Source organism: Helianthus annuus, chromosome 13, assembly GCF_002127325.2.
Source record: "Helianthus annuus cultivar XRQ/B chromosome 13, HanXRQr2.0-SUNRISE, whole genome shotgun sequence".
NCBI classification, from domain to species: domain Eukaryota; kingdom Viridiplantae; phylum Streptophyta; class Magnoliopsida; order Asterales; family Asteraceae; genus Helianthus; species Helianthus annuus.
In genome coordinates this window covers 134,369,268-134,382,237 of record NC_035445.2, presented here as the reverse complement: position 1 = coordinate 134,382,237, position 12,970 = coordinate 134,369,268, and the positions used below count along the sequence as shown (strand labels likewise).

The 12,970-nt window shown below is 41.4% G+C and overlaps 1 non-coding gene across 1 annotated transcript; it reads left to right on the top strand.

Annotated features, from left to right (window-relative positions):
* Window positions 1-9,854: 9,854 nt before the first annotated feature.
* Window positions 9,855-9,961, top strand: LOC118486005. The gene has a single exon (XR_004877862.1). It is a non-coding gene; the product is annotated as a small nucleolar RNA R71 (small nucleolar RNA).
* The last annotated feature ends 3,009 nt before the right edge of the window (window positions 9,962-12,970 follow it).

The window sequence follows — 12,970 nt, the reverse complement described above, 5'->3', positions numbered from 1 at the left end:
CTTTATGAAATCTCCCAGTGTCATATTCTTATAATCTGTTCTGTTTGACCGCAACATCATCAGAAATGTTCCCCATGTTTCATATGGTAGCGCATCTGCAAGTTTTTCAATCAATTCATCAGTATCTTTCTTAACTCCAAGCTTTGACATGTTTCTCACCAAGTTATAATATCTATCAATTATTTGCTTGGTACTTTCATTTTTCAATCCCCGAAATAAGTCAAATTCCTTTTTCATGAGAGACATCTTATTCCTGAGCATATCGTCACTTCCAGTAAACTTTGCTTCCAATTCTGTCCAAATTGAATACGCGTTTCCATCATGTTGAAGCAGTATCAAGATATCTTCTTTTATAGCTTGCTGAAGCAGACTCACCATGAGTTTCTCATCTCTATATTTCTTTTTATCTAAAGTACTCATCTCTCTAAGTGTTAACGGAGTACCATTCACAACATTGTTCTTTGTGGGCTTAACATATGGCTCTTCAGTGTGTTCCCACGCATCTAGATGATAAGCCTCGACCCAATTTCCAAACCGTTCAGACCACACGTTATAATCATCAATATCCATGAGTTTAGGCGGTCTTTGAGACGTTCCGGTTTCATTGTCAATCAAAGCATTCTGAGTAATCGAGGTCGGGGTTGCAAAAGCGTTATAAAATTCAGTATCCATTGTTCAAATTGTTCAAAGTTCACAAAAATCCAAGCTTATGCAAACAAGTGTCTTGGAGCGAACCCAAATTTGTCACAAAAACGGACCCTTTGAGCGAACCAGGTAAACTGTCCAGATAAGCGAACCAAATGATTGGACAAATAGGCGGACCAGATAAGTTGATCAAATGAAAGAACCGTTCGAGCGAACCTACAATTGGATCTGATGAGCGAACCCTTCGAGCGAACCTATTCGGTGATTTGGAGCGGATCTAATTTGAAGCGGACCAATCTGATTTGGAGCGGACCTAACAATGTCTTTGGAGCGGACCAATCTGATTTGGAGCGGACCAATCTGATTTGGAGCGGACCTTATCTGATTTGGAGCGAACCAGTCATGCTGAGGTCACCTTTTGCACATATACGTACGAGCGAACCCCCTAAAATCTTAACTTCTAGGTTGATTTTATATCTGAAAAGTTCAAGGGTTTACTAGTCCATGATTTCGAGTGCAATGTGTGATTTTGAGCCGATTTTACCGTGAAAAATTTTAAAAATGTGAAGAAAGTGTAGAAAAATAGATGAAATCGAGCTAAAATGGCAAGAACTCCTCCTCCTGAGCTCTGATACCACTTGTAGGATCGCGTTCGGCCCTGTTTGAGTCGATCAGAGAAATTCCTATCCAAATCAAGAGGCGGAAACTAATGATTTGGTGCTATTCTAGCTGGGTTCACTTTAAACTTGTTGTATTATTGATATTGAAAGCAATTACAATGTCTGACAGCACTTCGGTAGCATATCGGAACAAATACACCGTAACTATGTGATATGGTTCGCTTTAAGGTCCCCTATATATAGATGAGTTGGGTTCGCTTATACGTACAACCATATAAGCGAACCTACACCATGAACATACAAGCGAACCTAGCATGCCCATATGGGCGAACCTGACAAGACAAATAAGCGAACCTAACCTATACATGGACATATGAGCGAACCTAGCTTGTGACACATAAGAGAACCTTATACAAACTCATCTTTCTAGGACTTTGTGCCACATCTAACTTATACAACATTAAGACTCAATGAAAGACCTAGTCGACAGACGTAAGTGCACCAACATTATCGACATGGATCTATCGATACCAATGACTGCGGGTTGTCTGTCCGAGACAGTTCGCAATACATGATTACCACCGTAATCCATGGAAGTTATTGTCCTTAGCAACCCCCGTGTGAATGGGTGCTGAGTCCAAACTATAGTATTACGTCGTTAAGGCAGGTAGACAGCATTCCACGTGTAAACATAACAACAAGCATTCATTTAGTCATGTAATACATGCATAACGGTTAGCGTTTAAAATAATTGAGTAGTGTGTTCGATTGTGATTTTAGATAAGTAACGTATGTAACACCCAAAAGTGCTAAAGCAAAAAGGGTTCGAGTATACTCACAGCGATTGATTGATGGATTGAAGGGAGCGCTTGAGAGTAGGGTTAGCCTGAATAGTTCGATAGTATAACGATGGGTCACGCGTAAATGGAAACAAGTGATGATGGGTCGAACAGCCTGGTCGATCGAACTGTAGGTTCGATCAAACGGGTTGTTCGTTCGGTTTGACAGTCCGTTCGGACAGTCTGTTCGATCGGCCGGTAGGCTCGATCGGTTGGACTGTTCTAGTGGATTGTTTCTTCCTTTGAGTAGGATGTGTTTGTGTATGATGGTTTGACCTTTTGAAGTTTTCGTTGTAGTATTTGAGAACATTGAGGTGTTCTTACCTTTCAGGTCGATCGATCGAACAGCCTGTTCGACCGGCCTGCTTAACCGATCGGTTAGACACTTCAGTAGTAGTCCTCAGCAGGATGTCACCTGATCGAACAACATGTTTGATCGGGTGGCACTCCATACATCGAACGAGTTGTAAATCGATTAAGGTTTGAAGCATAGTATCTCATGATTTATCGAACAGCTCGTTTGATCGAACATCACCTCATTCAATACTATACTTCATGAAATTGTCAAAGTGTGGGGCTATGTGCTAGCCGATCGGCTGGCCTGGTCGATCGGCTGTCATGTCCGATCGGTTAGGCTGTTCGTTCGAACAGCCTGTTCGATCGGTCAGCATCCTGACCTTGTCGGCCTGTTCGTCTAACACTTGGCTGTTCTGATTGTTTAACGTTATATCGAGGTATTTTGACGACGAGCTGAACCATGACACTTTCGTTCTTACTTGTTCCCTCTGCTCGGACAGGAATCACCCAAGTCCGGCCGGTGAACGGTTCGGAACGGTAGTTTAACGTTTAACCCGAAATAGGTGAACCTCGTAGGTAGAATCCGAATCTTGAACCACACAACCATTAGAATGATTACTGAGTTGGCTCGAGCTCCGTTTCTACCGGTTTGTAGGCACTGAATGTAAAAGAGTTGAAAGAAAGTTGAAAATCATTCTTTCAATCCTTCACATCATGTAAATATTTAGATCTGCGATAGATCTTAGTTTGTTTATGTGGAAATCGGCTAGATCCAAGTGATTCTTGGTGGATTGAGGCCAAAACATGATGTTCTTGAAGAACACCATGATGACATCATCCTAGAATGCTTAGATCTTGATGATTTCACGGTTAGAAATCAAGATTTGAAAGATAGAAAGGTGTAGGAGCATGTATTGATCAAGAAAGTACAAGATTTAGGATGAAAACTTACCGAAATCGGAAGAAATCTGAGAAAAGGAGGGGAGCACGAGCTGGTCGGTCAGAGGGTTTCCAAAAGTGGAAAGAATGATAATGACAGGCCTATTTATAGGATTCCAAAAGGGGAAAGGGCTGGCCGATCGGCCAGGCATCCCGTTCGGACAGCCTGCTCGATCGGACAGTCTGTCCGATCGGCTGGGCCGTTCGATCGGCTAGGAGCCTGATCGATCCACAGCCTGTTTTGAGCGTTCGGTGCGACGATTTCTGATATTTCGATTTTGATTGAAGGCGATATGAATACGATAGAGTTTCCTATTCAAATTACTTTTAATCCCAACCACTATATCTACATACAAGCATCTATATTCCATATTCGATTTTGATTTCGATTGAGTTCGATTGAGTCTCGAGTTTCGATTCGATTGATCACCACACATACATAAAGTAAACACGCACAAGTAACACATAAGGCGCACACACACACGTATAATAACACCAATTTCGCTTAATTCGAGTTTCAAGTTCGATTGATGATTCGATTAGTTTGATTATTGATTGATTAACTTTATCGCATTGTTACTTCCTACTATTCACAGTCGTAAAGCGTTTCGCGTCGATTAAATATTCGATTACTTCGATTCTTTTGATAAACAACACTTACTCCACATAATACAAAACATAAAATAGACTAATTACAGTCAAAGAAGTCAAACTTGACTTGGACTTTGACTTTGACTTAGACATTCGAAAACACGGGGTGTTACAGCCTCCCCTTATTTAGGGAATTTCGTCTCGAAATTAGGCTGAAAGCTGCACATCACCGTGAATGGTTTTACCAACTTCTCGCTTCAGATCTTTATTTAAACAACTGCGGGTACTTAGCCTTCATGTCGCTTTCGAGTTCCCAAGTAAACTCTGCGCCTCGTTTTCCTTTCCATCGGACTTTCACAATAGGGATGCGCGAGCGTCTGAGTTGCTTGGTTTGGCGATCCATGACTTCGACAGGCTTTTCTACGAAATGCAGCGTTTCGTTGACTTGAAGGTCATCGATAGGTACAATCAGATCATGATCAGCTAGGCATTTTCGGAGGTTTGACACATGGAATGTTGGGTGGACGTTACTAAGTTCCTCCGGTAGTTCGAGTCTGTAGGCGACTTTTCCGATTCTCTCCAGAATCTTAAAAGGTCCAACATATCGAGGCGCTAGTTTCCCTTTCTTGCCGAATCTAACCACACCCTTCCAAGGTGATACCTTTAGGAGTACGTAGTCGCCAACGTCAAATTCAAGGGGCTTGCGTCTTCTATCGGCGTAAATTTTCTGTCTATCCCTGGCTTTCGACAAGTTGTCTCGGATCTGGAGGATTTTGTCAGTCGTTTCCTGTAGTAACTCGGGACCGGTTAATTGCGAATGACCGATCTCGTGCCATACAATAGGCGAGCAACATCTTCTTCCATATAAGGCCTCGAATGGTGCCATTTGTATGCTGGCATGATAGCTGTTGTTGTACGAAAATTCGACTAACGGTAGGTATTTGTTCCAACTACCACTGAAGTCTATGACACGCGCATGGAGCATGTCTTCAAGAGTACGGATCGTTCTTTCAGTTTGTCCGTCGGTTTGAGGATGGAATGCGGTACTTAGGTTAAGCGTCGTACCGAGAGCTGCTTGAAACGTTTCCCACAATCGCGTGGTAAACCGAGCGTCACGATCTGAAATGATGTCACGAGGCGTGCCATGATTACAAATGATCTCGTCGGTGTAGATTCGGGCTTGTCGATTCGGGCTTGTCGTTCTACCTTGTAGTCTTCCCGTATTGGCAAAAAGTGGGCTGATTTGGTCAGACGATCAACTATTACCCAAACGCTGTCGTGACCTGATGGTGTGGGCGGAAGTTTGGTTATGAAATCCATAGCTATACTCTCCTACTTCTATATAGGGATTGGTGGTTGTTCGAGTAAGCCAGATGGTCGTTGATGATCAGCCTTGACTCTCGCACAAGTCAGGCAACTTCCAACATAAAGGGCGATATCTCTTTTCATTCCCGGCCACCAGTACTTGTATTGAAGGTCCTGGTACATTTTGTCGGCACAGGGATGAATGGAATATCGGGATTTGTGGGCTTCGTCCATTATAATCTTTCGCAAATCAGTCCGCTTGGGGATCCAGATTCGGTCCAGATAATAGAAAATCCCATTTGCTTTGCTTACAAGCTGAGCTCCATCGTGATAGATCCTCTCTTTCTTCAAAGTGCGCTCGTTGAAATAAGCATGCTGGGCTTCGTGGATGAGGGTTTCGAGATCATGTTGGGCTTGGGTATTGCGAATACTGAGCAAATAACTCCGTCTGCTGAGCGCATCGGCAACGACATTTGCCTTGTGATCATGTATTGCGACATGATTAAAAATAAAAAGTATTACACTAAACACTTGTCTTCACCAAATGATGTAAGAGACTTAGGCAAACATGGCCTTTGATTGTCAAGAACTCTTACGATCAATCTTGGATCCCGAGACGACTCACACACTTTATGATAGACAATGGATGATGGTGGTGGATGATGGTGTTGTGATGGTGGTGGGTGGTGGGTGAAGTGTGAGAGAGGTGGTGTGCCAAGGGATGAGTTGCAAGAGCTCCAAGCACTCCTATTTATAGGCTGAACAGAAGCCTGGGCACGACCCCGTGTCCACTGGGCATGGCCCCGTGTCCATCCGACTCTCTCTCTTCATTAATTGCAATTCGCAATTTCATTAAATGCGTCTGCAACAATTGACCACGCCCCCGTGGTGGGCAGTAGAAGCTTCTATCACTTTGTCTTTTCTGCTGACACTTGGGCACGCCCCCGTGCTCACTGAGCTCGGGGCGTGTTCAGCCTTCTGTCTTCTTGTTTTGCTTTAGGAAGATGCTGTCGGGAGGTTGGGCATGACACGTTTGTTCCTTTTCTTGTATTTATGTTAGATTTGGCTGTATTTTTGCTTCTTTTGTTCATTTGAGCTCATTTAATCCTAAAAATACAAAAGGAAGACAAAAGCACACTTTTTCCAACATTAGTACTAAAAAAGGGTTAGTTTTATGCCACAATTGATGGAGTTTATATGTTGCATTTTGTGCACATCAAATACCCCCACACTTGAATCTTTGCTTGTCCTCAAGCAAAACTCTTTATAATGTGGCTCTTTCACTCCCAAATGGAATGGGTAGAAGAGAAGGTTTTTGGACTTGTCATAGAGTGTCGGGATTTCCAAGATTCTTTATTTAAGTTTTATTTTTATTTATTTACAATCCTATTTGTCATGATTTATTAAAAACGTTTCATAAGATAAATTACTTATTAGGGCATAACATGCCTTTTTTTTTAATTCCATTTATATACAAGTTCACATACCTCATGGGGGATCACTCAACACTCGGCCGAAGGTGTATTTTTAGTGAATCACTCGAGAGCGGCATGGAACTTACTCCTACCATAGGCTTGCCAAGAAATCAATCCTCCTTTTTAACTATATACCTTTGTAAATATCATGAGGACTTTTCGGGTGAAGGGTTAGGCTTGGGCTAAAGGTGGGTGGTTGGGTTAGTGGTTAGTAAAAGGGCGAAAAGCGTAAAAAACATTGGTTTTTTTAAAGACTTTTTATTTTTCTCAGTTTTATTTTTATTTTGATGAACCATTTCTTTCAAACAAGGTTAATTTTGAACTTGTTTGTTTATTTGGTTTCATCAACTATTTTTTTTTGTTTTTTATTTTGAAAAGTAATAAGAAAAACCGTGCTTTGTTACTAAAAGAAAGGATTAAAATAAAAAGGTTTAGGTGGGTAAAAAGGTTGATTGTTTTGGGTTAAGAAATGAAAAGGTTTAGGCTCAAAGGGGTTAACTAGGGGGATTTTGGGTAGGTGGTAAAAAAAATTGAAAAATAATGGTGTAGAAAGAAAAAAAGGTTAGTCCTAATGCCTCCATCATTTACTTACTCAGGTTTAAGTTGGTAAGGACCGGGAATGTATTGTCATGGCAAGTTCTAGAGTCGTACAAACCAAGCGGCTATTCACACAAGAAACGAAAAATGAGCATTTAGTGTAAAGATATGTATTTGTATGCTCAATAAAGGCTCAAAACTCACTTTTGTGGGAATGGGTTTTTATGTGATCAAGTATATGTAATCAAATTTTAACTAAGCTTGTCATGCCGTTTCATAATTTTCTTATGTTGGTTCTTTTTATCACGACGCTATCGGTTGTAAACTTGTAAAAATATAACCTTGTTAGAACTTGAAATTTCCAACTTAAACTTGGACAAGTAAAAAAATAAAAATTTGGGGTGATTAGCGGTTCCAATAGAGTTTTGTGTAAGGCTTGTTAATTAGGACTTGCAAGATCCAAAGTTTTAGCATCCCCCCCCCCCCCACTTAAATTACACATTGTCCTCAATGTGTCCCAAAAATAAGTTTTTAGGTTGATTGAATGTGTAAAAGGGTGTTAAAAGCAAAATTTTATGTTACTGGTACTTTGGACACGGCCCCGTGGTGACCGGGCACGGCCCCATGTTCAGGTGCCAATGACAAAATTTAATAAAGAGGAACAGAAGCCTGGACACGGGGGCGTGTTCAGTGAACACGGCCCGTGTCCAGTTACCTGAACTGGGCGATTACTGCAGATTGTGCAGCACGGGGCCGTGTTGGGCGGACACGGCCCATGCTGAACTTGCTGTAATGAAGAAATTTTTATCGGATGGCCCTGTTTTCGTGCATGGGGTGATGTTTCTCGTTTCCCTTGTTATCCTAGACCATCCCGAGTGTGTTTTATTCCTGTAAATTAAACTAAAAATTATTCTAAGCTAAACTAAGGATAGTTCCGCGGAATGCCTCCGTGGTGCGCCACGTTTATAAGGGTCCTTGGCTAGACCCAAAGTGGGGTCATATATTTTCCGAGCAGGATGTCTTGCATCCCATGTTGCACCGTCGGAGAGCATCATCCAAACTCGAATCAATGACCTTCATGCAATTGACCGGGTCATCGTCCTCTACTCTCTTCCCAACTCCAAACTTCACTTCCTTATCCCCAAACTTCAAAGTAAGTGTTCCGCCATTCATGTCTACCACTGCTTGCGCGGTGGCTAGAAATGGCCTCCCTAGTATGAGGGGGACTTTGGTGTCCTCTTCCATATCTAGTATGACAAAGTCGGCCGGGTAGACGAAATTGTCGACTTTGACCAATAGATTTTCAGCGACACCTTGTGGGTATTTGACGGATCTGTCGGCAAGTTGTATACTCATCTTGGTAGGGCTCGTTTTTCCTAGGCCGAGTCGTTTGAACATTGATGCAGGCATGAGGTTAATGCTAGCCCCAAGGTCGACTAGTGCATTACGAACGGGAGATTCCCCGATCGAGCAAGGAATTGTGAAGCTTCCAGGATCAATCTTCTTTTGTGGGAGTTTGTTGAGTACGAGGGCGGAGCATTCTTCGCCTAAGTTAAATAATTGCAATGATTCAATTTTCCTTTTATGAGTGAGGAAGTCCCTTATGAATTTTGAGTATTTAGGCATTTGAGTTAGGACTTCGATAAAAGGAATATTAACATGCAATTGTTTTAGTAGATTTTCCAATTTTGCGAATTGCTCATTGGTCTTTTGACGAATTAACCTACCGGGGTATGGAACCGGAGGAGCCTTGGTAGGCTCTTGAATTAGAGGAGAAGCTTTCTCTTGAAGAGTTGTGCTTCCTTCAGTTGGCGATGGTGGAGCTTCTTCGGAACCCACAGTGCGGTTTCTTAACGTTATGAGATGGACTTGTGCTTTTGGGTTTGTTTCGGTATTACTTGGTAACGCGCCTTGTGGTCTCTCGGAGAAATTTTAATGTTTTGTATACTAGCTTGTTGATTTCTAAAATTCGATTCCAATTGTTGAAATCGATCCGAGTTTTTCTTTTCAGTGTCGGAGATGAGGCGAGATACAGTATCTTCAAGCCTTTCTCGTCCACCTTGTTGTTGAGGGAAATTTTGTGACTCATTTCTTGGTTGTTGAAAGTTTGTTCGTTGGTTTAGGCTTTGTTGGTTACTACTATTGCCGGGTTCTCTCCAACCAAGGTTAGGGTGGTTACGCCATCCTTGGTTGTAGGTACCCGTTGGAGGACCCGACGGCCTAAGTCTATTATCAATGTAGTTTACCGACTCTTGTTGATCATCTGTTTCTTTCATACAACTCCAATTTTCATGTGGCCCACCACACCCTTCACAAGCCATAACCGAGACCGTTTTTGTCATTTCTAACTTTTTGATTTTTGAAGAAAGGGCTTCGATTTGGGCTTTAAAGAAGTGCTTTCATCAACCTTATGGGCACCCAGGGCAATAGATTTATTGCCTCGGGGAGTGTGCCACTGAAAATTGGTTTGAGCAATTTCCTCAATTTGATTGTATATTTCATGTGGGCGGCGATTACCTAAAAGTCCCCCGGAGCTAGAGTCAAGTGTTTGTCTTGTGTGTGGCAACAACCCATTGTAGAAAGTGGATACTTGTTGCCATACCGCAAGACCGTGATGAGGACACTTTCGCAATAGCTCCTTGAACCTTTCCCAAGTTTCATATAAGGATTCCCCATCCTCTTGTGAATATGTATTAATTTCAGTCATTAATTTAGCCGTTTTAGCGGGAGAGAAATACTTATATAGAAATTTTTGGGCTAGTTCATCCCAGGTGTTTACCGAACCAACTGGGAGGGCGTTGAGCCAAGCTTTTGCTCGGTCTTTTAGTGAAAATGGAAACATTCGAAGGCGGATGGCGTCATTTGATGCTCCATTGATCCGAAAGGTATCACGTATTTCTAAGAAATTAGTAATATGTAGATGGGGATCCTCGTCCGCAAGCCCATGGAAGGTTGTGGAGTTTTGAAGCATTTGTATCAAGTGTGGCCAAAGTTCGAAGTTGTTAGCTTCCACATTCGGTGCATTGATAGCGGCGCCGAGATTACCCACGGTGGGTCGTAGGTAATCCATGAGTGTACGTTGGTCCGCCATTGGAAGTGGATCCCCCGAAACCTTCTCTTGGTTTTTAGCTTTAAGTCTTTTTCTGAGAAAGCGTTCGGGTTCTTCTAGAGGTTCTTTTATGTCTCTATTAGAACTAGAGCTCATACACTACGTGGAAAGTTCAGATGTGGTGTCTGGTTCCAAGTCCTGCAATAAAAACAGAAAAGAATGTTGGTCAGCAAGTTCACCACGGCCCCGTGCTCAGTGAACACGGCCCGTGGTCAGAGATACAGCGATTGTTTTCCGGATCCCTGTTACTGGAAAGTTGGACACGGACCCGTGTTGCACCGACACGGCCCCGTGCTCAGATCTCTGTAACTCGGAAAATAAAAACTGCCAGTGACACTGCTGGGCACGGCCCGTGTCCGACCAGGCACGGCCCGTGCTAAGCTCTGCAGAAGCTGAAAAATTAAGAAAATCCTAAAAAAATAAAAATAAAATAGAAAAAATGATTAGGCCGCTGATTCCTAACTTTCTTAAAATCCTTGTGTTATCGGCAACGGCGCCAAAAACTTGATGCGTGTCAGTGTATATATGTTTTAGATGTATATTTTAAGCCCTTTTTACACTTTTTAGCCAACTTTTAAATTTATAAACACGATATTCACTAACACTAAACACACATATGGGCAAGTGCACCCATCATGGACGTAGTATAGTGTTGGTAAGATACCGAGGTCGTCCAAGGACACAAGAGCTTTTAGTACCGGTTTATCCTCAACGTCTAATCAAATCAAAATGTTAGAAAAAAGGTTTTTAAACTAGGAAAATAAAACTAAATAAAATGCTAAAAATAAAAACAAAAATAAAAACAGATAGACAAGATGAATCACTTGGATCCAACTCGTGTATAGTGTAACCTTTGATTATTTTCGCACTTTTGCACTTGTTTAAGAGATTATCTTAGTTATTGTAGTAGGTCCCTCTTTTGAAGGCGACGTTACCCTCAACCCAGTAGTTTGAGTCAGCAAGGATACAATCCTAAAGGGTCGGATTATTGAAAGATAATTAATTAAGTTATTAATGCATAATGTGGTAGGCCCCTCTTTTGAAGGCGACGTTACCCTCGGCTAAGTAGTCTGAGTCAGCAAGGATACAGTCCTAAGTAGTCGGGTTAAAGTTTTAATAGTAGTTTAACTTATGAGGGGGTCAAAGAGTTTGGACCCCCGCCATCCAATACCGTTGGGTATTGAAGGGGGTCCTACTAAATTTGACCTAGGTCCTTTGCAGGATCTATACACTGAACAATGGCAAGACTCTAACCAAACCGTTCCCTTAACCCCCGACCAGGTAGCCAACATACCTCCATATAGACCGTGGAGATATGAATGGTGAAAATCTTTTATTTTATATAGACAGCAAAATAATGCCAAGACACCACGGACAAACGATAAGGAAGAATCACCTTCAACATAAGAAACTAGTAATTAAAGTCATTAATACAAAACCAATTAAAAAGTGCATGTCACACCCCAACCAATGGCGGAATCATCGGGGCATGGCACTGAGCGAAACAGATTGTCCAGAAGTTTCCACAACAACTATCATTACCCTTTAGTTTAAATAATACGTCCCATACCGTATCCCAAATAGTAAAACAAATTATTACAGATAATAACCAGTAGGCCTCCGTCCCAAAGTCATTAATACAAAACCAATTAAAAAGTGCATGTATACCCGATTGATTTAGGATTCCGTAATGCATGTGATTTGGGTTTCTTTACTAACACGTGTGCATTGTTTAATTTTAAATAGATAATAACCAGAAGAATCACCAGGAAGCTTTAGTTTTACCTAAGTCAACAATGTGAGTACATCTTATTTTTGTAAACTGTTTTTACAAAACCTCAATTGTTTTAAAGTATAATTAACAGTGATTGAGTCTATGTATTCTATAATTACAGTCGGTATGTTGGGGTTTTCTATACATTACTTGTTACTACACTGTGAGTAGTAGCATGACCACAAGTCAGGATTAACAGTACAGTGGGTGGTAATTGGATAGATAAAAACATTGTAATCGCTCTCAATACTGTAAAGATAAAAATTGTTTTGATTAAACTGGGATGCACTCGCCAGTATTTCTTGCTGATAAAATGTTTTTAAAATGTGTTTCAGGTAACACAATGTGAAAGCCAAATAGAAACCAGCTGGAGAGTACTGAAGGCCTGGAAAAGTGGCTATAAATGTTACCTAAATAAAAAGGAGTTTTCAACAATTAGGGTTTACCCCTACAAATGTATTGTCAAATGAACTTGGGTTTTATCCCAATGATGTATTATTATAAAAATTTGGTGTTTTACTCTGATCAAAATATTTCCTAACTACGGTACTGATGTATTCCGCTGCCAAATTAATAAACACCGATACCACTGATACTGTCCTCGCGGCGCCCGCTCCCGGGTAGGGGTCGGGGGCTGCGACAGAGAGTGGTATCAGAGCTACAACCACTGGTTTAAGCCCAAGAAGTGTTCCACTGACACTTAAAATTCTGTGTTAGGAAATAATTTATATGATTATGTGTTTTGTGTTATTTAACTATTTGTTAGTTTATAGTATGAGTGATCAAGGAACTTCGGACGCTTATCGTCATTTAGATAGTTCACCAAAAGATGAGGGAAC